The following is a 26,124-nucleotide window of genomic DNA, read 5'->3' on the forward strand; positions in this document are numbered from 1 at the left end:
TACAGTCTTCATTAACCTCCACATTTATGATCCCAGAAAAGGTTGCACATTATCTTTGGAAGGCTTTAATAGTTTCACTCAAGTTGCTGATGAAGATAAATTTCCAACTGTTATTATACACTAGATAAGTATTTATACGTGTCAGAGCAGGAGAGATTATTGGTTCTCCATAGTAAGTAAAAGTTCGGACTTGACTTTTTTTTTTAAAACCAAGTCTCTATTGCAATCCTGCCATTTTGGATAACTTTTTGCAAGTGTAAATGATAATTCAGCTTGCTTCAGTTATACACATAACATCTGGATTTGTCACACACCGATACAGCAGGAGATATGCAATTTGCAATCCTTGTGACATACATTATTACATTTCAGAAGACAAAACTACATGTCCATCTATTATGTGTCACTCTTTTTCTGTACATTTTATACAATTAGCCCTGGCCTCCTCATTCTCTTTCAATAAAGCTGCAGTATAGAGACACCTGCTGGGAAACGAATGAACAGAAACCAATGCTAATGTGTGTCTTTTAAACAACAAAGGAATCATTTGCAACCGTGTGTGAGAGAAAAATCACTCGCTCAAAGAATCAGTTCATCTTTCTTTGCAGTCACGAGGAACTGGATCAAAATGCATTCTTTTTTTGGCACTCTACCTTCCAGAGACCACTGCCTGTTGAGCACGAGCAGAACAAAATAACATGCAGTGACATAGACATTTGCATCTGCACTGAGGAATGTTTCAGAAAGTGTGCCCTCATCCACCTTGCTTTCACAGTGCCAGTCCTGCAGTGCCTAGTCTGTATGAGAAAGTGCACTGAGGAAGATATGCTCACTGAATATAGCTTATTTCATGGCATTCCACAGGGTTACTCCAACTGTGGAAGGGCAGCTGCTTGGTCTGGCCACAGGCATTGTCAACCAGCAATAATCTCTTGTGCATGTAGAGTTGCTCCCTGAATTTCCTCTTTGTGGCCCATGCTTTGTGATCCGATGCATATTTACATGTATGGTCTGTTGTTCCGTATGTGCAAGATTCTTACATGTCTAGGGTGACTTCTGCTTTGGGGTGCACATCTTTATTTTAAGTGAAAAGCACTAGATATCTGAGCTCTACACAAAATGAGAAAATCTGCCTTGAGCATAGATTAACATTATTTTCTTATACCATCAATAGCTTTCTGCAAATGGTGTCCAAACAGAGGGAGAGAGAGAAGGAGATCGAGAGATCATTCAGATCCAGAGTTTACCAACAACAGTCCTCTTCCCATCACAAGCAGCATTGCAGTCATCTGAGCACTCTCTCACTGTGGTAACTGTGGCTCCATCAAGCACTGTTGTCACACATCCTCCATCTATTTCACTGTAGGAGCTGTGAGGCCCTGCATAGAAGGGGTCATACCTCAGTGGCAGAACACATGCTTTGCACAGAATACATCATCAGTCACCATCATCGTCGTCGTCATCATCATCATCATCAATATAGTGCCACTCATGGCACTACAAATAATCAGAAGACAGACTTGTGCTTCCTGAAGATTGGGTAGGGCAAAATTGCCATCCAGCAGCACATGGCTGGGGGCATGGCGTCAATCACTATGAACCCCACTGCCCATTAAGGTCATCAGGAGAGGTTCGTCTGCAGTTGCCACTGCCTTGTCTGGTGGCTACTCAGGGGACGGGCCTTCTCCATCACTGCCCCGAGGCTTTGGAATGTGCTCCCTGTTGAAATAAGGGGGGGGATCTCTGACCACTTTTAAAAGGGCAGTAAAGACACATCTGTTCACCCAGGCTTTTAATCAGATACTGTTTTAATAAAGTTAACATGGTTTAAAATTTCAAATTATTGTAATGTTTTTAACCTTTTTATTTTGTTGTGTTTGTATTGTTTTATTGTAAACTGCCAAGAAATATACATTTTGGGTAGTATACAAATATGTCACATACATACATACATACACACATACATACATCTGCAAGTTATTGACACCTGCACATTAGTACTGCTTCATATACAGTATTGCTGCACACAATACTACAGTTGCTGTAATGAAAGCAGCTATCTAGCATCAAAGTATTAATAATATGCCTAGCATTTCAAAAAACTAAATTATAAAATGTATTTAATGAGACGAGTGTAAGAGATAAATATGGAATGGGAAAGGTCGACATGTTTCTAAAAGCAACGACTGACATTCAACACAAGTGTACGTCAGCCATGTAACATTGCATCTGTGCAATTTCAAAATGTGCTACACAAGAGTAAGCTCACTAGAAATAATGGTTGCTCTTGTGCACTGCAGTCCTCTTGTGTGAGGAGTCCCGTTTACCAGTAAAGGGGCAGTGGGGCTTCCCTAAGGGTGGAACGGGCGGGAGGGGAATGATTAATACTTACAAGCCCCATTGGCGGGAGTGGTGGTTGCAAGGGAGTGGCTGCACGGGGACAGCTGCAGGGGGCAGCAGTGGCATCAGCTCCCTACCCAACTCCTACCAGCTGCCCCCAGAGTAGCCAGGGCAGCCGGTGGTCTGGTTCATGCCTCTGTGTATGCACGGAGGTCACTAAGGTGGCCTCCACAAATGTGCAGAGGCCTGAACTGGGCCGCCAACAGCTCTGGCTACTCTGGGGGAGGCAACTATGGGGATCCTCCTCCCCCCCCCCCGCACAGCTGTCACTGCCATCAATGGGGCTTGTTAATCCTGAATTACTCCCATCCTGTTCGCTCTACCCTTAGGAAAGCCCCCCTGCCCCTTTACTGGTAAAGGGGAATCCTCACCAGATTCCCCTTCACCAGTAGAGCTATGAACCAGCTCGGTTCAAATCAGGCCTTGTTCCGTTCAAACCCAGACTAGCTGAGGTCTGGCTCGACTCCGAACCTGTCAAGCGAAACTGATTCATTGTAAAGTTTGGCTCGAATCGAGCCGGCTCTCACACACCTAGTTACAGTGAGACAGAAATCACAGAAGCTGTAATTAAGGCTATTTCCCCTGAACTGAGCCTCATGACCTATCTGGAAGGGAAAAGAGATCCTAGCAAAACTGAGACACATTATGAGATCGTTCCACCAGGAAAAAGATGCAACAGAATTGTATTTATCCTTGGCAAAAGCAGTGCAAGAACCCCAAGAGACACCCCAGGATTTCCTAGACAGACTAATGGATTTGAGGGGGGGGGGTGAGAATCATTTTTATTTTATTTATTTTTTATTTATTTGAAAATCTGAACATGGTTGTCAGTAAGTAACAAGAAAAGTAGAAATGGGGAAGAGGAGCCTGGGCTAAGACTGGAGAAATCTAAGAGTACAACCCCTGCATCTAGAAACTGAGCTTGACGGGAATGCAGTATTACCACACAAGCAAAAGAGCAATCACTTGCTGAACGAGTTGAAAGCACTGAAAGCCAGCCTTGAAGAGATTAAAGAGGCTAAACTGAAGTCAACCTTTCAAAGCAAGCTGTTTAGCGTACCAACCAGCATGCAAACTATGGCTACTGAGAGCCAGTATCAAAGAAGGGGTTGCAGAACCTGCCAACAGACTGGACAAGGGGGCACATGCACTCATTGTTTCCATTGTAGATGTGAGGGATATTACCAGTCAGGGTGTTCTGCCAAGAGGTTACCTCAGAAAAATACTCAGGCAGGAAATGGCAGACAGTCATTCCAAAGGGACTGGGAGTGATCATGCAGACCACATAGTCTCAGAATCAAAACAAGTCAGGACCCTGCCTGTACAGCTGGATGTGGCAGGAACTATTTATGCCTAAGAAGAAAGCCAGAATGGACCACATGGCGGGAAAGAAATGTATTATTTGGTCCTTCCTCAACCAGATCAAGACCCCAGCTTATAGGAATACAGGGGCACAAGTGTCCATAGTGTCTAGCCAGTGGGCAAAGGATAATCTTCCAGGAATTCCCCTGAGGAAGCTTGGAGAACTACTAGAAATAGACAGTGAACTGGAAGTGAAAGCAGCAAATGGGACTCCAATACCCTATGAGGGATGGATCAAGGGCCAGTTTCAGTTATCTTTAGATGATGACATCTTGACTGTCCCTACACTGGTTAGTTCACATGAAATGGAGCACATGGTCATTGGCGACAATGTTATTGAGGAGGCAGTAAAACGTCATAGTAGCAGTTCAACCAGGAAAGCACCTACATCCAATTTCCTCAGCAGAAGCATGTGTTCCCACATGTTGACTCTGGAAAAGTGTAGACTTTAGTAAACCTCATTAGAGGCAACAATTCTGGTCAATTATATGGCCTTAAGCTAGGGCAAAGGGATCTATGGATTACTAAAGAAAAAGCCCTATATGTGAAGTGTTGGTCCCATGTACAGCCTCACCAGGAAAGGCTGACTACTATATTTGGACCAGAACCAATTGCATTCTGGCCTGAGGATCTATACTTTTAAGAAACATTGGTCCAGATACCAAGTGGAGCACCCGGCCAAGTAAATATCCCAATTAGTAAACCCACAAAACATATCCTCTTAAGAGGACCAGCCCTACTGGGAAGTCTCCACCAGATCAAGTCTGAAACCCCAGTGGATATTCAGGGACAGAAAATATTTCAAGTAACTTCAGACTCAAGACCAATAGCAACAGACCTACACATTCTGAATCCCATCAGATGAAGAGAGAAGAGGAAAGCTGTGGATCTAAGTCACCTCTCAGACCTACAGAGGGAAATGGCCCAAAATATGTTGAAAGAAGAATCAAGAACATTTTCCAGAGATGAGAGAGACCTGGGACAAATTCCCATACTGCAAAGACATATCAATCTGCACAATCAACAACCAATTCAGAAGTCATATATAGGTGAAACTCGGAGAATTAGAAGATCGTGCAAAAGTCCATTAATTTCAGTAATGCAGATTAAAAGGTGAAACTGATATATGAGACAGATGCATTACATGCAAAGCGAGATAAGTCAAGCCTTAATTTGTTATAATTGTGATGATCATGGCGTACAGCTCATGAAAACCCCAAATCCACAATCTCAGAAAATTAGAATATTACATGGAACCAAGAAGACAAGGATTGAAGAATAGAACAATATCGGACCTCTGAAAAGTATAAGCATGCATATGTATTCAGTACTTGGTTTGGGCCCCTTTTGCAGCAATTACTGCCTCAATGCGGCGTGGCATGGATGCTATCAGCCTGTGGCACTGATGAGGTATTATGGAAGACCAGGATGCTTCATTAGCGGCCTTCAGCAATTCTGCATTGTTTGGTCTCATGTCTCTCATCCTTCTCTTGGCAATGCCCCATAGAATCTCTATGGCGTCAGGTCAGGTGAGTTTGCTGGCCAATCAAGCACAGTACACTGTATACTTTTCAGAGGTCCGATATTGTTCTATTCTTCAATCCTTGTCTTCTTGGTTCCATGTAATATTCTAATTTTCTGAGATTGTGGATTTGGGGTTTTCATGAGCTGTACGCCATGATCATCACAATTATAACAAATTAATGCTTGACTTATCTCGCTTTGCATGTAATGCGTCTGTCTCATATATCGATTTCACCTTTTAATCTGCATTACTGAAATTAATGGACTTTTGCACGATATTCTAATTTTCCGAGTTTCACCTATATGTCTCAATCCCACACCTTCACTTATAAAGAAGTAAAGGAATATCTGAAAGACCAACCTCCTTAGAAAAGGACACATTACAACATCAGAATCTTCATACTCATGTCTAGTGGTCTGTGTCTGGAAGAAAGATGGGAGCCTCTGTATCTGTGTGGACTACTGGGAAGTGAGCAGGAAGACAATATCTGATAGGCAGCCCATTCCCCAAATTCAGGATTTGCTTAACGTATTAGGGGGCAAAACTTGGTTCTCTGTTCCAGACCCAGTAGGATGGAAAGGGGAACACACTTGTGATATTCTGCAGTTGGAGTCTCCAGTGATAGACATGAGAGAGCACACTGAGTCATGGGGTTAGGGAAACTTATATCCCAAAATGTGCCTTGGGGGCACTTTGCTGTTGTCATGTTCTGCTGAACAGGGGAGCCCAGACAGGCTGTTTTGGAATGCATTGTGTCTAATTGTCCTTCCTGCGTAGGAAGGTGTGAATCACCTATTGTATGCAAGTCTGATTGTAATGAAATTAGCATCAGGTATTATCTCTCTTATGAGAGGATGAGGGGAGTTTTAGAGTTCATCCTAAGTCCAAAATGAACTTGGATGCCAGATAACTCACAATATCTAGTTCTGGAATCTGCTTAGCCAGGCCCCCCACATAGGGAGAGAGTATATGAAGCTAATCCCCTTTGCAATTTGTGTTACTTGCAGCCCAAATCTAGGGGCAACCAATCCACCACCAACTAAGTGACTTGTCCCCATGTATAACATAAACTGGGAGTTCACATTGTGGTGCAGCTCTTGAGTATAGCCAAAGTACAATCTTCAAGCCTGGAGAAGCAGCTGCAAACAGGGAGGCTTCTGGGAGCTGGGCAGAATAAGCTCAGCTAGTAACACCAGATCCCATTTGGATTTACTAATGCACCTACAGCCTTCCAGAGGTGTGTGGAAGAATGCCTAGAAGGACACAGGGATGACATCTGCATTCCATTTTTAGACAATATCCTAGTTTACAGTGGCTCATTTGAGGAACATGTGGAGAATGTGAGAAAGGTGTTACAGCATCTACAGAAATATGGCCTCAAACTCAAAGTTTTTAAATGCAATCCCTTTAAAAGAGAAGTGTGCTGTCTGGGGATGGTGGTGTCTACTGAAGGTTATATAATGGATCCTGCTGACACTTTGACTGTTTACACCCTGGCAGAACAAGCTCCAAAGACCATTGGAGAACTTCACAAACTACTAGGGTTTCTTACTTACTATCAGAAGTATATCCAAGATTTTTCTCAAATAGCTAAACCTTTGTATGACTTGTTAAATTCTCCTTTAAGATCTGACATGAATGATTCTCAGTGAGTGACTTTAAAAAGTCACAGAGGTGGCAAGAACAAAAAGGATTTCAGGGCCAATACCCGCCAAACAATCAATCACTTGGACTGAACATCATCAATAGATATTGAAGGAGTTGATTGACCACTTAGTGAAACCCCTAGGAATTGTATACCCAGATATGGCATTGCCCTTTATTTTACACATAGATGCTTCCAACAAAGGATAGTGAAGTTCTCTGTCAATGACAGGAAGGCCAACTCCATGCTATTGGGTTGGGTAAAGGACTTTGACAAGAGCAGAAAAAAATTATCATATGCACTCAGAGAAACTAGAGTTTTTGGCCCTGAAATGGGTAGTCACACACAAGTTCCAAGACTATCTATGTTATGCCCCCTCTTTCACAGTGTACAATGATAATAACCCATTAACATATATTTTTACTCTGTAAGACTCAGTGCCAGAACACACTGATGGGTAGGAGAACTGGCTGGTTTTAATTTTAGGATAAAGTATCTCCCAGGAAAATAAAATGTGGGTGCTGATGCATTATCTAGGATGCCTATTGATATGGACAGTTACATTACACAGTGTATTGGCAAAACAACTACTGATATTGTGGATGCCATTTTACAAGCCGCAGATAGGCAGGAAGAGGGAACTATATCTTGAGTGACAGCTGTGGCCTTTGATCCAGTGGTTGTGGAAGGGTTTCAGAAAGGCATGGATTGTATGCTGCATCCCATCTCTCAGGAAGAAGTCCGAGCAGCCTAGAAAGCAGATCCTGGGGCGGTTTTCACAACCAACAAAAATCAGGCTAGGAGAGCCTAGCCTGATTTTTGTTGGTCGTAATAACCACCAGGCTTGCAGCCGAGCCCGGTGGTTCTTGAGCAGGTAACCCGCTCGAGTACCCCTGCTAAAAAGCAGGTTTGTGGAGCGAGCACTCCAGCAAACCTGCTTTTTAGGCTCGTGAGTAGCCACGGCATGGCTTCGCGCCGCGCCTACTCACAAGTAGACCCCCGGCCGGGAGGTGAAAAGCTGCCTCCTGGCTCAGGGGTCTCCCCAGTATGCCCTGCGCACTCACGCAGGGCATACTGGGGCTTGCGGGGGCTGTGTGGCCCCCGCTCCCCTGCTGGCTCCGTCACGGGGCCAGCCATTGTGTGGGCAGCCGATCCAGCCGCCCAGGGCAACCTGCCCGCTCGTCTGCGGGGAGAGCGGACTTAGCCCGCTCTCCCCGCAGTTTTAACAAAAGCGGGTCTCACGGATCATGAGACCCACCTCCCTGACATTTCTTGCATAAGGCATTGGGGCAAAAGCCCACCAACTCTGCCCATACTAAAGGAAGTCTTGTTTTACTGTGGGAATGGCACCAATTGTATGTGAACTCTGAGGGCTTGTTATATTGGAAGCGCAAGTGAAGGAATCAACCTGCATTACCACAAAAATATACGCCCCTAGTATTTCATGAACTGCATAAGGAAATGGGACATCTTGGTGGTCTTTGCCCTGGGTAAGGAATGATTCTATAGGCCTCACATGAAGAGAGTCATTGAACACTATATTACCGACATTTGCGGTTGCGTCAAGCCAAAGAAACCTCTTCGCTCTGATAAAGCACCACTAATTCATATTGTTACTTCAGAACCTTTTGAGTTAGTGGCTATTGATTTCTTGCATTTAGACAGAAGTAAAGGAAGATATAAATATGTCTTAGTTCTGGTGGATCATTTTACAAGATTTGTGCAGGCATTTTCTACTACCAATAAGTCTGGGAGGACAGCAGCAGATAAAACCTTCAATGATTTTATTCTGAGATTTGGTTTTCCTAAACAACTACACCATGATCAAGGTGCAGAGTTTGAAAACGACCTTTTCAAACAACTTCAGCATGATAGCAACATCAGCTGTTCCGGTACTACACCATATCATCCTCAAGTTAATGATCAAGTAGAGAGAATGAATTGTACACTGCGGCCTATCTTGCATACTTTGCCAGATAAACAAAAGGCCAATTGGAAAGACTCCCTTAACAAGGTGGCCCATGCCTACAGTTCTACACTGCATGAAGCCACCCTTTATTTGTTATTTTGGAGATTACCACATTTACCAATAGACATTGCATCTGGGCGTTCGCCAAGCACTGCATCCTCATCAAAAGGCCACATTACTTATATAGACAAATGGAAACAACTGCTGAAGGAAGCATATAAATTGGCAGCACAATATTCCCAAACATCTGTTCTCCGGAGAAAACAGTGTTCTGACTAGGGAGCACATGGTATTACCCTTAGCCCTGGAGACATGGTGCTAGTTCAGAATCTTTCTGGAAGAGGAGGCCCTGGCAAACTGAGAGCTTATTGGGAAGACAAAATATGTGTTGTGCTCCAAGGGAAAAAGTCATGGCCTTCTATATGTAGTGAATATGTAGAAAAATGGCAATGGGGACATTAGGGTCTTTCGTCATAATCTGTTACATCCCTGCTACTTTTTACCACAGGAGTACTTTTTACCACAGGAGGAGCTTCAGTCACCCATAAATTACACAAGAAATCATAACACCACAAGTGTACTGTTTATCCCAGCTCTAGTGAGTCAGGCACTGGTTCCAAATCTTCAGATGATGAAAATCATCTATATTATGCCCCTTTACCAAGTATAGGACAGCACTCTTGATCAAAACACACAAATCTTTCTTCTGATTAACCAGAGCTTACTCCTACCACCCCTGACCTTTCTGATACTGCAGATCAGCCTATGGATTTGCCTGAAGGTTTAGAAAGGTTGGGATATTCTACTGCACCTGAATGTGGTGAAGTGACTGAGACTGAGTCTGCTGGATGTCATCCAAATGTGGCAGGTTATCCAGTGAGAGGGAAACGGGCCCCACATGTATTGACCTATGGCCAATTAGGAATGCCCTCCTACCAGCACCTTCCTTCAACTGTAACACGAATGCTGGTGTTATCCACAAAGCAACTCCCCATATAATTGTCCAGTTCCAGAGTTGTATCCTGGTTGATATGTAACAATGTAAAATGTGTGTGTGGGGTGTGTGTTTGTGTGTGTGTGTGTGTGTGTGTGTGTGTATTGGGGGGGACAGTGTGAGAGGAACTGAAATGCAATCCAGTTTGGTTAAGGCTTTGTTGATATTAATTGTTAATATGGTACTTTCATTTTAAAGCCTAGTGGAACTCTGGGGAAAGGGAGGGGGGAAACGCAGAATTGTTCTAGCATTGGCTTAGATAGAGAGTAAGCTTGTAAAAGTATCTACTGAGTTGTGAAGCAACAGAGGTTTGTTTCCCCCCCACAATCTTCTTTCATTGTGGTGTAACAAGGGCACCCCTCTATACAATTGGAGGGAGCAGCACCATCCATGGGAACCTTAAAAATACAGACACTGTCCAGGCCTCCAGAGAAATCAACGTCCTGCTGCCCAAAGATACAGCACACACAACACCTTTGAAAGGATGCCTTGCTGGCAGCCACATTAGATCAGGTGTGGGGGAGGAGCTAAGATGGTGATGGAGTAACAGCTTGTTTTAGAGCCTCTGCTTCAAAATGTTATTTTTCTTTTCCTTTGAAGTATGCAACTTTAAAAAAAATATTATATATATATATATATATATATATATATATATATATATATATATATATCTCATCTTCGTGGAAGAGTTCTGGAAACTTTTATTATTTTTCTTTAACCTTGGGAAGTGTGGAAAGTAGACAGAAGACTGTTATTCTTCTGGAGACCCAGAGATTGGAGGAGTGGTTTGTTTGGCACTCATAGGACGGTGAGAGATATATTATTTTCTGGCAAGCTTTTATTCCATATGATATGAGAGGGGGAAATGTAGCCGATCCAGCCCTTCTGTGTCTAGCCTTAATGGATCCCCCCAAATGGTGAAATCTTTCAAGCACTCAAGGACAGATGAGTTTTACCCTCCTAAGGAAGATTAAAGAAGCGTCATCAGAGTCCCCAAATGCAATAGATATGCTGCTCTTGAGATGGATAATATTCTTTTATCAAAGAGGCTCACTCCATCTGTAAATGATTCATCCCTATGGAGAAAATCTTCATGGCTGGATGAGCAGGAGGTCCTGATAGATAAAATATCAAAAGAGGATCAGAGACCAGACCCCCAGCTTGTTTTCACCATGGAATATATCACTAATCAGTGCCTAATCACCACAAATACAATAATATTAATGTTTGAACAATTTAATAATGTAAATAAAAAGGTAGATACAATTATAAAATCATTTGAAATTTTTATTCAGAAGTATTTGTAACTACATCTTCAAAGCTCCATCCTAAGGAAGCAGCTGGTTTAGACAAACAGTGTAATCAGCTGGCTGTGACCTTGGCCTCAAGCCAAAAAGCAGCTGGAGTGAAAAGGGCCAGAATTGAACATTATAACTGGACTCTCCAATTAAACAACAACCAAGAAAACTTTATTAACTTTTAGTCAACCTACTATCCCACTTACAATGCTAAAAATGAAATCATTTCTGTACACATTTTGAATTACACCTGTTTGGGTCTTTCATGATATGACTCTAAAGCCAGTCTTCCCCCACAAAACTAGCCTGGACTCGGCATCTCTGCACAAAAAATTATTGTTGGGCAGAGATTCAGATGCTGCTGCATCTAGAGATATGGCAGGGGCTGATGTTAATGAGGACCAACACAGAAATAAATTAATCCCTGTTGACAGTTTAAAGAAGGATCAGAATATTTCAACTGAAGAAAGATTGATTAACTCATTTGGAATGTTACCAAGAAATAAACAAAATGATATTATTAATTGATAGGCTAGGGAAAACACCTATTTCAGGCAGCAGCAATATAGGAAGATGCTGAAAGCCATCATCTCATACTGTGAAGGAGATGGCAATGGTAAACCCCTCCTGTATTCTACCAAAGACAACTACAGGGCTCTGTAGTTGCCAGGAGTTGACACCGACTCAATGGCATACTTTACCTTTAGGGGGTTTTAAGAACACAGCTTGTTTGTATTCTTTTGTAGAACCACTTTCATCACGTTCCTCTCTTAAAGAAAACAATAGCCAAAAGTGCAGTGCAGAAGAGTTGCTGTTAATAAAAGATTCAAATGAGCCTCCTTCCCACCTTGCCAAGAATATTGAGCTTATTTATTTTATTCCATATCCTGGAAAAAAAAAAGCCAGCCCTCCTCACTTGGTTTTTCTCACCGTCACTGATCAAAAGGCTGCATGCAGCTGCAGTACTGCTCCCAGCAGCCTTAGTGTGGCATTAGTATGCACATGCTGACCCCTGCACATTCTGACCCCTGCCCATGGCTGTATGGGCCATTTATGCTTCTGCACATGCATGGAAGCCATTTTTGTGACCTCTGAACATGTGCAGAGGCCATTTGTGTGACCACCCAGTGATGTTCCGTGAAATAACTTTTACATGACCAGGAACTCTTAAAGTCAATTTGCAGGTTTTGGAGCCACTAATAATTCAGGATCCCCCACACAAACATTTCTTTCTGCATCAAAACATGTTGATATCTTATCTTCAGAAATCAGATGGGCTGGGGAATTCCTTTACATCAGGTCTTTTTCATCCACTATCTGGGGGTTAGCCTTCTTTTGATCCATTTGTTGAAGCATATTTTCCTTTTTATGGGGTAAGGGGTTATCAGAATAAATAAAAGTAATTAAGAAATAATCATTTAGAGACCAAATGGAAAAATGTATGAAAAATGAAAATAAAGAGAGCAGAAGATTTCTCCACAGCTGAACAACAAAAGGAATCTAGAGAGAAAGCTTAAAATCTAATTAAGAAGAATGGGTATGAATTTTCTGTTTTAAAGAGTTGGGAAAGACCTAGATTCAGTAAAGGTTTGCCTGTATTTAAAATACCATTCATTACTGATAGATTTATTGTTATCTTTTTAGATGAGGAGATTCCTCCCATCAGTGATTTGCATTTGAAGTAGGGGTGTGCACAAAAACAGGTTGCATGGTCCAGTTCGAGTCTGGACCAAACTCGAAGTGGACCAGGCATGTTCAGTTTTGGCGCACAAACGCACACACACACACACACACCTCTGGTTTGGTTTGGGGGGTTTCATGATTTTTTGCCAGGAAATAGTAGGAGTAGTGTAAAGATGGCGGAGGGTGGGGCAACAGCTGAGAGAGGTGGTCAGTGAGAATTGAGGCCGACATAGAGCTGACGAGGGATGTGCATGAACCGGGCCAAAGAAGGCCCAAACCAGGCCACCGCTGGCCCAGCCTACTTTGTGGGAGACTGGCAGGGGGGTATGGATACGTAGTTATTTACTCCCCTCCTGCCCCCTATACCCTTATGGAAGCTCCCTTGTCCCCCCTTTACTGGAAAATGGGAATCCTCACTGGATTATCCTTTACCCATAGAGCCCTGAACCAGCTTGGTTTGAACCAGGCCCAGATTGGCTCGACTCGGACCCGGCCTCGCAGAGACCCATTGGGCATGTGCAGCGGCCTCCAAAACAGCCACCGCAACAGAGGACAGGCCCGGAACAGGCCAATGACTGCCCAAACTGGGTGATTTGAGTATATACAATGCTGGTGGCGGGAGGGGGTACTTCTGGAAAGACATAACCCCCCCCCCCCAGCCACGGTAGCGTGCGCGCACACACACACACACACCCCAGATGGGGTGAGTAAATTTTAAGACCAGGGGTTTGGTTCAATATCGAAGCAGGGGGAAGGGTTGTCTGATATCAAACCATCGAACCAAACTGGTTCAAACCGGTTTGGAATCCTACTTTGAAGTAGGGTCTGAATAGCCCGTCATACCTTATTATCAAGGGGGTTGAGCATCCTTTTCAGTTTTGTTAGCTGCTAAACCAGAAGGCACCCTGTGCATATCAACTCATTTGGGGCCAAGTCCTTTGACTAGGCAGGGTGAAATGGATACTACGATCATGAGCCCATGATCCAGTGCTGTTGCAACATCAAGTAGAGCGGTGATTTCTGTGCTACCCCAAAATATGGCTTACTGGCAACAATCTGTACACTTATACAATTTAATGTCTGAATCGGGGTTCTGTCTAAACACTATGAGCAGCATCCAGACTTGTCTTGCCCTCTACTGCAACATGGTGGGATAACAATACCTTATTATCTTGAGCATATGTTCCTCAAAGTTCACAAGATAATACACGTGAAGCACTTTGCACTCAGAAGCTGCTATACAAGCACAAAATATTATTATTTAATAACATCTAATAAAAGCTAATAGTGGGCACATTATCCTAACTCTGCTCCCTAAACCCATCTAGAAAGCAGAGTTTTCAGGTCTAGAACAATCCTTTCCACTGTAATTTTTTTTTTTAATGCTTGCTATAGTCTTCCAGGTAACATCAATATTTTTTATTTTTAAAATGTTACATTCCTCAGTACTTTCAACATGTTAACATGGTAACAGATGGTGTTTGATTCCTAATGAACATGTCCTGAAATTCTGAAATGCCCTTCAGATGAAACTTGGGTGTGTCTTCATACTTCTTTAAAAAATGAGGCTTTAACACTGTTCCAAAGAACCAGTGCAATTTATCTAAGTGTAATCTGTTTAGAGTGATGCATAAGAATTTCAGGGACCATTGATGCAGGCAAACGCTTCTTTAAGTTACCACACAGGACACACTCATTCAGTAAATGTCTCACTTGCCATGAGGAAGCTTCCTCTACTTGATGCAAAGGTATCATTAAGACTATGTTGTTTTGTTATATCAAGTGGCTCTTTCCTTTGGCCTGGCATGGTTTCTTTCATCCTTGATTGCACACTGTAAAGAGCCACTAGGGTGTTCTTTGCCTGAGTTTCTTTCGTATGTACTACAGTCATACCCACCTACCCCAGTCAAGATTGAAAGCCAGTTTTGATCTTGGTCAGACAAGCAGCACTTTGGGCTTAGAGAAAGATGGAAAAGTTGCAGTGCAGGGAACTTTCTAGGGGGAACGTTGCTAAGCAACTTCTCATAAAAACAGGCTATATGGATTTAGCCCATGTAGAAAAACCACACATAGATTGAATGTATGCCATCATATGTGATGCATTCATATACGTCTATTTTGTCATCCTCTCTAATAAAATGCTTGGTGTCCGTCCGTGGACGGACACCAAGCGTGTGTTCGTGCCTCCCTTGGCGGTTCTGGGCATGCCCGAAGCGCATGCCCAGAACAGGCCAGGGAGCCACGACCGCCAGCACCCGGCGGACATCTTGGACGGCCACAAGCGGCCGCCCTGAAGAAGCCGGAGAAGCGCCGGCGGGGAAAACTGGCCGAGGCAGCGGCAGAGCTGCCGCCTCGCCCAGAAGAGACAGCGACCAAGCTGGGGAGACGGGGGACGGAATGGAGGCCAACGGAGGCCGGCGGGACAGAGCCGACCGTGAAGGGCCCGGGCCGGCCGCGGAGGATGGCAGCGGCGCCTCCAGAGACTGCCCGGCCGGTGATTGAGGGGGGAAGAGGCGGCAGGGGAAGCCTGTCCTCCCACCGCCCACTCACCCGCCCTCCCAGCTTTCCAAAATCCCCTTCCCCGCTCCTCCCCCCAATTGATTACGGGCCAAAAGCGCCCATGAGAAGGCCGTCGCCCCCGCCTATCGCCCACCCAGCTGCCCGAGCCCACCTTACCCGCTCCAGCCCGTGATAGTCGGGCGAAGAAAAAAAAATTATTTGCACAGTGGAAGTGAGGAGCTCAGGAACAGAGCTCCTCTCTGTGCTATGCTGCTGCCCAAACTGCCGCTATGAACAAAAGGACACAACGTCCTTTGCGTGGGCCCTTTTGGCCCGTAATCAATTGGGGGGAGGAGCGGGGAAGGGGATTTTGGAAAGCTGGGAGGGTGGGTGAGCGGGCAGCAGGAGGACAGAGGGAGGAGGGGATAATGGGGGGGGGGAAACCAGAGAGAGAGAGAAAGAAAAAAAAACACTTTAAAAAAACCACTTAAAGGCGGGAGAGAAAGCTAGCGCCCGTTATCATAACGGGCTTAAAAATACTAGTATATACATAAAGGTTGCATTGTCTACCATTTTTTAACCACTATAGACAATGAGCCCTTTCTCACTATCTGTGAGAAGGGCTTGGCAGATGGGCAGGGGGGAAGGTTTCATTCCCTTCCCTTCCCTACAGACAATCCATAGAGGGCACTGGGCAGACGAATCACACACCCAGATCAACTACCTCTGGCAGTGCCAAGGGTTGGGGGATGGTATGCATTGTTTGCCCCCCCGGAACTCCCAAAATGCAACACATAAGTGTGTGGTGCATTGTGGGTGTCCCCTGACATTATCACATTGTGGGTATCCCCTTGCACCACCTGGGAGCTCCGCAGTCTGCCAGCCCTGGCTGCAAGCAGCCAGGGCTGGCAGATGATCCAAAATATGGGGCAAAAGGGGGCACTTGCTCCTTTAACCAAGTTTAAGTTGCAGGCTCCACAGGTAGCACCGGCAGCCGCTTGCCTCCCACTGCTTCTCACATCACGAGCAGCCAAAAGCAGGCTTGGCTGCTCGTGAGAACAGTCTCTAAGTGTATAACCAGTGACATAGATATCTGGGGTGCTGTTATGTGTGACCATACAGCATACATATGGTTTTCCAGCATGGAAGTTATATTTTTATTTATTTTATATTTTATTGTGAAATTTATATATCGCCTTTCATTAAAACAATCCCAAGGAGGTTTACACAAAAATTAAAAACAAGGCTATAAAAAAAATGACACAATTGAAATATTAAGCTAAAATATAAAACAAATCTGACCAGGGGCGTAGCAAGGTTGGAGTGGGCCCAGAGACAAGATTTTAAAATGGGCCCCTCCCTCACTAAAACTCAGCTCATGAAGTAAAGAAATCTTAAATGAGGCTGAATTGTGATAACAAAAAGCATAGTAAAATATCTATCTATCTATCTATCTATCTATCCTATGTGCCACAATCGAATATTATCCTAAATTATTTTTTTAAAGGTTTTGTAAATTGTCAACGATGCAAGTCATTTAATGGTACTAGAGAAAGACATGCTGTTCTGGTAGCTCCAGGTCTTAAAACTCACATCAATTTTGGAGGATGAATACAACTGAAGGAAGCCTGGGTGTGTGTGTGGCTGGGGGAGTCATGTGACTTGCCTCTGGGGGCCCCCCAAGGCAGTGGGCCCCCAGACAACTGTCTCCCCTTGCCCTATTATAGTTACGCCCCTGAATCTGACTAAAAAGATTTAAAATACAAGCATAAAACCTGTACAAAATACAAAGAAGCAGCAGTAGAGACAATCATATAAAAACCTGGGTAAAAAGCCAAGATTTAACATGCTCTCTAATAACTATGATGGAGACCAACGAGCGAATAGCCACTGGGAGAGCATTCCAGAGTCTGGGGGCAGCAACAGAGAAGGCCCTGTCCTGTGTGCACGACAACCAAGCCTCCTTCATTTTCGGCACCCGGAGCAGAGCCCCCTCAGATGACCTCGTCAGGTGGGCAGCAACCCTTGGGAGCAGGTGGTCCCTCAGGTATCCCGGGCCCAAACCGTTAAGGGCTTTAAATGTCAAAACCAGCATCTTGAATTGGACCCAGAAACAAACTGGTAGCCAGTGCAGCTCTTTCAAAATGAGTGTGATGTGATCCCACTGGGCAGCTCTGGATAAAACCCTAGCTGCCGCATTTTGCACTAGCTGCAGTTTCCAGATATTCTTCAAGGGCAGCCCCATTTAGAGCATGTTACAGTAATACAGCCGTGACATGACTTAGGCATGGGTAACCGTGGCCAGATCTGCCTTCTCGGCAAAGGTGTAATAGCCAAAACTGTGCAAAGGCACCCCTGGCCACCACCTCCACCTGAGCTTCCAAAAGCAGAGCCAGGTCCAATAATACCCCCAAGCTGCGTATTTGCTCCTTCAAGGAGAGTGCAACCGCATCCAGAACCAGTAAAATTTCCTCATCCCAATTGACTCTTCTAGATTACCTTCATCTTGTCCAGAATCAGTCTCAGTTTATTAGCCCACATCCAACCCATCATGGCCTCCAGTCCCAGATTCAGGACATCCACTGCCTCCCTAGGATCAGGTGACAAGGAGAGATAGAGCTGAGTGTCATCAACTTATTTATTTATTTATTTATTTATTTATTTATTTATTTATTTGCATTTATATACCGCCTTTCGTTAAAAAGATAACCCCAAGGCGGTTTACAAAAGTTAAAAACATACAATAAAAAGACAATAAAAACATCATGTTAAAAATATAAAAACAGGCATAAATACAATACAACAAATACAACAAATAAAAACACAGAGAGGCTGCAGTAGAAAACGATCATGTAAAAGCCTGGGTAAAAAGCCAAGTCTTTAAAAGCTTTCTAAAAGCCGTGATGGAGTCCGAGGAACGAATGGCCACTGGGAGAGCATTCCAGAGTCCGGGGGCAGCAACAGAGAAGGCCCTGTCCCGAGTGCACGACAGCCGGGCCTCCCTCATTGTCGGCACCCGGAGCAGGGCCCCCTCAGATGTCCTTGTCAAGCGGGCAGCAACCCTTGGGAGCAGTCGGTCCCTCAAATACCCCGGGCCCAAACCGTTTAGGGCTTTAAAGGTCAAAACCAGCACCTTGAATTGGACCCGGAAACGAACCGGCAGCCAGTGCAGCTCTTTCAAAATGGGGGTGATATGTTCCCAACGGGCAGCTCCGGATAAAACCCTCGCTGCTGCGTTTTGCACTAGCTGCAGTTTCCGGATATTCTTCAAGGGCAGCCCCACGTAGAGCGCGTTACAGTAACGCTGTACAACTCAGTACAGTAATTGCTGACAACTCAGTCCAAATCCCTGGATGACCTCTCCTGGTGGTTTCATGTAGATGTTAAACAGCATGGGGGACAAGACTGAACCCCGCTGGACCCCACAAGCCAATGGCTACGGAGCCGAGCAATAGTCCCCCAGCGCCACCTTCTGGACCCTCCCCTCAAGAAAGGACCGGAGCCACTCCAACGCAGTACCTCCAATTCCCATACTCAAGAGGTGGTCCAGAGGGATACCATGGTCGATGGTGTCGAATACCGCTAAGAGGTCCAGCAGAACCAACAGGGATGCATCCCCACTGTCTAGTTCCTGGTGTAGGTCATCCACTGAAGTGACCAATGCAGTTTCAGTCCCATATCTGGGGTGGAAGTCAGATTGAGAAGGGTTCAGGTAATTCATATCACCCAAGACCCTCTGCAGCTGTGACCACACACTTTATCACCTTGCCCAAAAAGGGCAGGTTAGAGACAGGTCTATAGTTGTATGGGTTGGAGGGTGCAAGGGAGGGCTTTTTAAATAATGGTCTTACAATCGCCTCCTTGAGGCATGATGGCATCCTGCCCTCTCTTAATGAAGCATTAATAATCATTTCCAAACATCTGCCTGTACCCTCCCTGGAAGCTTTTATTAGCCATGAAGGGCAAGGGTCAAGAGCACACGATGTCGCCTGCACACTGTTCAGGATCTTCTCCACATCCTCAGGCTGCACCAACTGAAAAGAATCTAACACAATAAGACCAGATGATACCAGAGGCATGTCTGCCAGAACTGCCAAAACTCTGGAGTCCAAATCAGCATGGATGTGAGTGACTTTATCTGCAAAGTGGCACGCAAACTGATCACAACAGGCTGTAAAGGATTCCTCCCTCATTACCTGGGGGGATGTGTGCAGCAATGTCTTTGCTACATGAAACAGCTCCTTTGCTCTGCACTGAGCAGAGGCAATGGAGGTGGAGAAAAAGCATTTCTTCACTACCCCCATGCCACAGAGCACTCCCTAAAATGGGCTCTAGCCTGTGTTCGGTAGAATTCGTCACAACTCTTCCTCCAGCATTGTTCCAGCCGTGACCCGAGATGTTTCATTGCTCTAAGCTCTGAGGAAACCCAAGGAGCCAAACAGGATCCACCAAGCTGGAGAGGGTGTTTAGGAACAACTGTATCAACAGCCTGGGATGTCTCTCCATTCCAGAGATTCACCAGGGCCTCGACAGGGTCACCAGCTCTAGACACTGGAAACCAAATGGATCTATAAGCCTCCGGGGGCAGACCATTCTAATCAGTCCACCACCCCTGCAGAGGGCAGATGGAGCAGTCAAACTAAACCCCACCCGATGATGATCTGTCCATGACAAGGGAGTTATCTCAAACTCCCCCACCTTCAGATCATTTATTCCCCAGTTGTCAAAAACCAGATCCAGAATATGTCCTGCCATGTGGGTAGGGCCTGATACCAGCTGAGACAGGCCCATTTGCCATGGAGGCCATTAAATCCTGAGCTGCACCTACTGGGGGGCCTCAGCGTGGACAATGAAATCCCCCAAGACAATAAGACAATAAGGCCACCTCCGAGACCACTCCCACCAGCTCAGGTAGGGAGACTGATGCGCAGCAAGGTGGTTGGTACTCCAGCAGAATCCCCAGCCTATCTCGGAGGCCCACCCTCAAGGACAAACACCCAAAATTCTGAGATTGCCTGACTGGGCACCTGGAAATGGGAAAGATCTCTCAATAGATGACTGCAATGCCCCCTCCCCAACCCTCCAGGCGGGGCTGCTGCATGATCTGGAAACCTGGAGGACAGAACTGAGAGCGATCAACCCCACCCAGCTCATCCAACTAGGTCTCTGTCACACATGCCAGGTCAGCATGCTCATCTACAATCAAATCGTGGATGAGAGATGTTTTAGTGTTAACCGACCTGGCATTCAACAGCAGCACCCTAATCCTTGAGGGAGTGTTCTCAGAGCTCCCCGAATCCAAAGGGTTGGGAGAAGAGCTGGAAAAAGGAACAGGCCTCAATTGCCTGGATTGTTTCACCCCACATAATGGCCAGCCCAGCTCCCACTGCCATATCTCCTTCTGCCCGCTATCTGTGATATTGCTGCCCCCACAACATCCCCACTTTTCTGCTCTCCCAGACACATCTCTTCAGCCCGACCAACCATAGCTCCCCTGTTTGATAAAGACCAGGTCCAGGACTCATGCAGTCAAACTCTTGTGCTGGCTTCTTGGTGGGAAAAAATGAATGTTACAGTAGTTCTTCTGAGGCCCCAGAAGAAAAGTTCTCAGCCCACAGCTGAGAGCCACAAGGATGAGAGGCCAAGGGCTGCTCTTTGTAGCAAGAGCAGTAGCAGCCCCACAGATGACACACACCTGGAGCAAGGTGTGGCAGAGGCAAACACCAGAGTTAGTGCCCCACCCAAGCTGTTCTCTCTTCCTATTTGTATAGAAATCATCATATGTGAAGCAGCCCTGAGTGTTCAGCTGGTACTCAGATTGATTAAAATGAAGTTAAAAGGCCAGGTAATAATATATCAATGCTCCTGGGGAACAGCACTTAACCTTGATACCTAATGTCATTTCTAATAAGACTAGTATTTCACCTCCAGCACTATATTTCAGCTATAGCCTGAAGAATCTCCAGTGAAATGAGTTGGGTTATTTCAATTCAGGGCACATAACAACCATTGGGCAATAATTTCTCCTGATACTGTATCATTGACAATAACTATTCATGAGAGTTCAAACAGAGCAAAGGCAATGGCCCCCAGAGTAGGCACACAATCTGTATCCATTCTAGGGACATTTCTTAAACCAGTATGGGAGAATAAAACTGTGTGCTATGTAGCACTCTACCAGACCAGCAGTCTGTTGAGATAAATGATGGAGTCTGGCACAGAAAATGAGGAGTGTTTTAAAGAAAATAATTCTTGCCCCAGATCCATATAACAAAAAATTGAAGCACTATTTCCATCTCTCAAGATAGCCTGCACGGATTATGGATTTGGATTCCAAAATGGAAGATGAGAGAGTCAAGAGTCCAGCTGGGAAATACATCAATATAACCATTTATGACACAAAGAAAACTCTTCCTGATCTTGAGCTCAGTTGGGGTCAAAGATTCTGTATTATTTGGAAATAGGTTGCTTGAACCACTATGATACAGAAAATGAAAAAGTCATTTCCTGTGAGTAACCACATATTGGTTTATTATTACATCTCCCAAAGGAGGAGGCCAGCTGGGTGGGAGTGGGGAAGACATATTAATCTTTGACTTTTAAAAACCATCAAAGAGAGAGGAGGTCCATGTTGTAATCAGCCTTTTAGTTCTATTCACAGATGACCAATTACTTCTTCTTAGATATATAACTGTTTTATTTTTAACTAAAGAAATACATACTTGAGACATCAGGAGCTTCAGAAACCCAACAGCCACCTTGAGGTTTCTCCCAGAGTACTCGACTAGGCATTTCCTCCAGGCCACCGGGTGGTAGAAGCCCCTCCTAAAACTGTTAACCTTTTCGGTTCCCACAGTTCTGTATATACATTTCACAACATTCCAGAATTCCTTCCCCTCATATTTTCATGTTAAAGCAGATCTGGTTTTCCCAAATATGACTAGTTGATTTTGAATTCAAAGGACTCCTCACACAGTTCACAAAAGCCTTATGCATGTTTCTCCAGATACTTAGCACCTATATTTCATACACGACAGTGCTAAACAGCATGAAAGGTGCTAATTTCATTGGAAGGCAACCTACAGTACTGTGATAAACTACTGAGATATAAGTTTTCCTCTTTTCTGAGCCATTTTGTAGAAGTTTTTGAAAATACTGGAATTATTTGAAATTTCTGAGCAATTCTGGGATGCCAGACTGTCACATTGGGATGACCCTCTGAGCTCTTTATTCAAAGAACCACTTTTGAATGCCTCCTTCTCTCTCTCTCTCTCTCTCTCCCTCCCCCACCCCCGCTTTGGTAATTTAAATGTAGGATGGCCTTTGCTTCCACACATCAAAAATAGGCTAAGCGGAAGTCACAGTGGCCCTTAATAAAGAAAATGTATTATGTTTGGTGGCTGACAGGATGGGCATGATTGGTTGACATAGTCAGAGCTGCCTGGAGGCAAGGAGCATTCCGACTTGCCCTGCAGGCTTGATGGGCAGGGGAGGGCAAAGCATGGGGATGAAGACTAGAAAGTGATTTTAGCTTCTCTCTCCTCCCTATAAAAGTGCTGTGCACAGCCCTTATGGACATATTCCTGGCACAGCATTTTTGCAGGAAGGGGAGAAAAGTGAAAATGACTTTCTAGTCTCCCTTCTCACATGCTGATCTGCCTATCCAGCCTGTAGGCAACTACTCTGAAGGTTCCTTGCCTCCAGGCAGCTCTGGCTGTATCGATGGATACATCATGTCTGCCACTGCATTTAGTCTCATAGGCTATAATGAGCATCCATCAGATGAGATAAATGTTTTGTCACCATGCCTCACAGGCCTAACAAAGCAAGTATCCTTTTCAACAAAGAAAACTGTATGTTGGAAAGGGAAGCAGGTGACAGAGAACTGTGGTAAGTGTGGAGTAAAGTTCCTTCCATTTAAGCAGGAATATAATGAAGGTGTTTAATATTCTGAAAGCAAGTGAGCACTCATTAGCTGAAAATAGAATTTGACTCTTCCTCTTTCCGATTTGCAGTCATGAACCTAAATTTTGGTCTGTGGTCAGCCCCTAAGAATGGTGATGTGAGTTTATGGAACCAGGCCTTAATTTACACACATGCATAATAATTAGCTCTACTTGGGCCATACATGATTAAGTATGACATAGGGATTTCTTTAAAAAAAATGTTAATAACAGTTTGTTATATACACACCTCTAATGAAATGTGGTGGGAAGGAAATAATTGTAATTCTTGCATCGTTGAATTTTAACTGGAGTGCAGTGCTGCCTTAAAAAGTAAAATATTTCCTCCAAAAACCCCTGTCAGAGTGTAATTCAGAAAGAAACTGCTATTTTATAATACAGGAGGCCCTCATTAACTCTTTATTATTATTTTGCTGATTGTGGTTTCGTGTATCTAAAGTAAGGTCTTAGAGACCTGGGTTCCTTATCTGTGGGTACATTGCTTTATCTCTTATTTCTGCTCCCTGCATACTGTTTTTGGCCTTTTGGGGGGTCAGGAATCTAACCCCTGGGTCCCCATAGGGGTAAGGTTTTTTATTTGTGGTTTCCATACATGAGGTTGTAGGCAAGAACAGAACCCCCACAAATAAAGATGGCCTCCTGTTTCTTCAGTGTTCATGCCAATATTCTCTCTTGTCTGTCCAGCTCTTTGAAACAAATGGCACAAAACAAGAATTTTAGAGGCATCATCAGGCCTATAGCTAGCCTAAAGATTTAGGGGGCACAAAAAAGTAGGGGAGCCGGGTTTTACCATCTCAGTTACTCTCCATTACATTATCCCAGTTTAAAATTGTAAAAGCTTGTGGGTCAAGAAAATTAAGGGGGGCGGGGCTATGGGTCTGGGTCATGTGTCTTGCATAGAAACTATAACAATGAGCATCTCACATGGATGAACTGAGTGGTTTCTTTGTCAGCGCAGCCTTTGCTACAGCAAAGTGCAACACCCAGAAATGCAGTGGGGTGGCAGCGAAGCAGGTAAGGACCTGCTTCTTAAGGGAACTGCCTCTTCCCTGCTTCTTAAGGGAACCGCTCCCCACCCCACCACACCGGTTTGGCTGTACGCACCCGAGCCGGTTCAGCACTTCCCAAAAAATTCAAAGTCCCAAACAGAGGCGTAACTAGGGAAAATAGCGCCTAGGGCAAGCACTGAAATTGCGCCCCTGTCCAAACAGGAATGATGGGACTTGTAGTCAACAATATCTGGAAATCCTTGTTAAAAGGAACACTGTACCATCTAGACATGGTTGTGGATCAAAACCTGAAAACATGAGCCATCTCTGTAAAAGACTTAGAACAACAGTCAGGAGTTATGCGAGGATTCCAAATGTCATTTTCTCTTTCTCATCTCATTCTTTTTAAGAAACATGACTTTGTCCTAGAGGATCACCTGCCCAAATAGCCACTAGCAAAATAGGGGAAGAAGGTGGTGGTGGTGGGGTGTCTATAAACCAGTGAATGATTCCTGCCAGCCTTTGTCTTATGATGACTGTTGGCTCATGATGGGGTATATGTACATTCACCACACCAGTGCTTACTTTGACACCAAGAGGGAGGATACATTAGTTTGCCACACTAGGCAGAGGCATTTGCAACAGGAGCAGACAGCCAAGTTCTGCCAGGGCCAAAACCAGCCCCTGCCAGACTAAGAAATCATTGTAATTTGCCCCTTCTTGTCACAAGCAGTGTGCTGTTCTTTTATTATTGACTCTAACTCTCAAATATCCCAGTCATGGATGGAAAATTCAGGGTCAATTTACAAGAGACACATTTTCTACATGGAAGTTTCTTCTGTGCAGGTGTTGTGCAGAAACCCATGTTTAGTGACCCCCAGGGGCATAGCAAGGTTGGAATGGGCCAAGATGAAATTTTAGAATGGGCCCCCAGCCCCTCAAAGTCCAGGGCCTCCACACATCCCAGGCCCCCAAAGATTTAAGTCTGATATTTCAAAATAAGTATGCTGCCTGGAAATACATTTCACTGAATACACACATGCACACTTCACAGTATATAGTGATATACATTGAGTGCTACTTTTAATGCCTAGAACACACTAGCAACGCTAATTATTAAAATGGCCCCCTCGCTGCAGATTAGCAAAGGAGACTTTCAACCATGCAGGGTGAGCCTATGTATGTTTTCTCAAAATTCTGAACACATTCAGTAAAGTTTGATTCCAGGAGGTTTTTCATATGAGGCTTTTAAAGCGCTTTAACACACATGTCTTCTGGAATGGAGGTGCTGCATTCACATGTTGGCCAGATTTACCCTGAAGTCCCTGCAAGTTATTGGAGAGCAGTTCACACACAAGAAAAATAAAATAAAATAAAAGCACAACACATGCTTCGCAGTTCTCACTCAGACCTTCTGGGTTGCAAAACAACTTGAACATAAGTGCATTTATAAATGAATGAAAGAATAAATGAATACATAAATATTTGTTCCAGAAGTTTTTGTAATTTTCTGACATGAAACAAGCCACTTATAGGCCTTAGATAGTTTTTGTTTTTAAAGCCAGCACATTTTTCAGTCTGTTTTAAATTAAATAATCAGAGACTTCTCAGTCTTGCCCCAACACCCATATCAAAGCCCTATGGCAAAAAGATCCCTATATACGGGGGGTAACCACAAAAAGGAATTCACAGCCTACCTTACAAAAGCTGTGCTGGATGGTCTGGTCTGCTGCAGGGAGCTCTGCCAGCCTCCTTCCTGGCTTGCTGGGGCCTGCTGAGTTCAGGCTTCAGGGAGG

At 44.5% G+C, this 26,124-nt stretch overlaps 1 long non-coding RNA gene across 1 annotated transcript; it reads right to left on the minus strand.

The window, feature by feature from the left end:
* Positions 1–1,060: 1,060 nt before the first annotated feature.
* On the minus strand, positions 1,061–26,124 carry LOC128345916 (uncharacterized). The gene is made up of 3 exons (XR_008316699.1): positions 26,026–26,124; positions 17,875–17,965; positions 1,061–1,379 (listed from the first exon to the last, which is right to left on the minus strand). It is a non-coding gene; the product is annotated as an uncharacterized LOC128345916 (long non-coding RNA).

Source organism: Hemicordylus capensis, chromosome 1 (genome assembly GCF_027244095.1).
Source record: "Hemicordylus capensis ecotype Gifberg chromosome 1, rHemCap1.1.pri, whole genome shotgun sequence".
NCBI classification, from domain to species: domain Eukaryota; kingdom Metazoa; phylum Chordata; class Lepidosauria; order Squamata; family Cordylidae; genus Hemicordylus; species Hemicordylus capensis.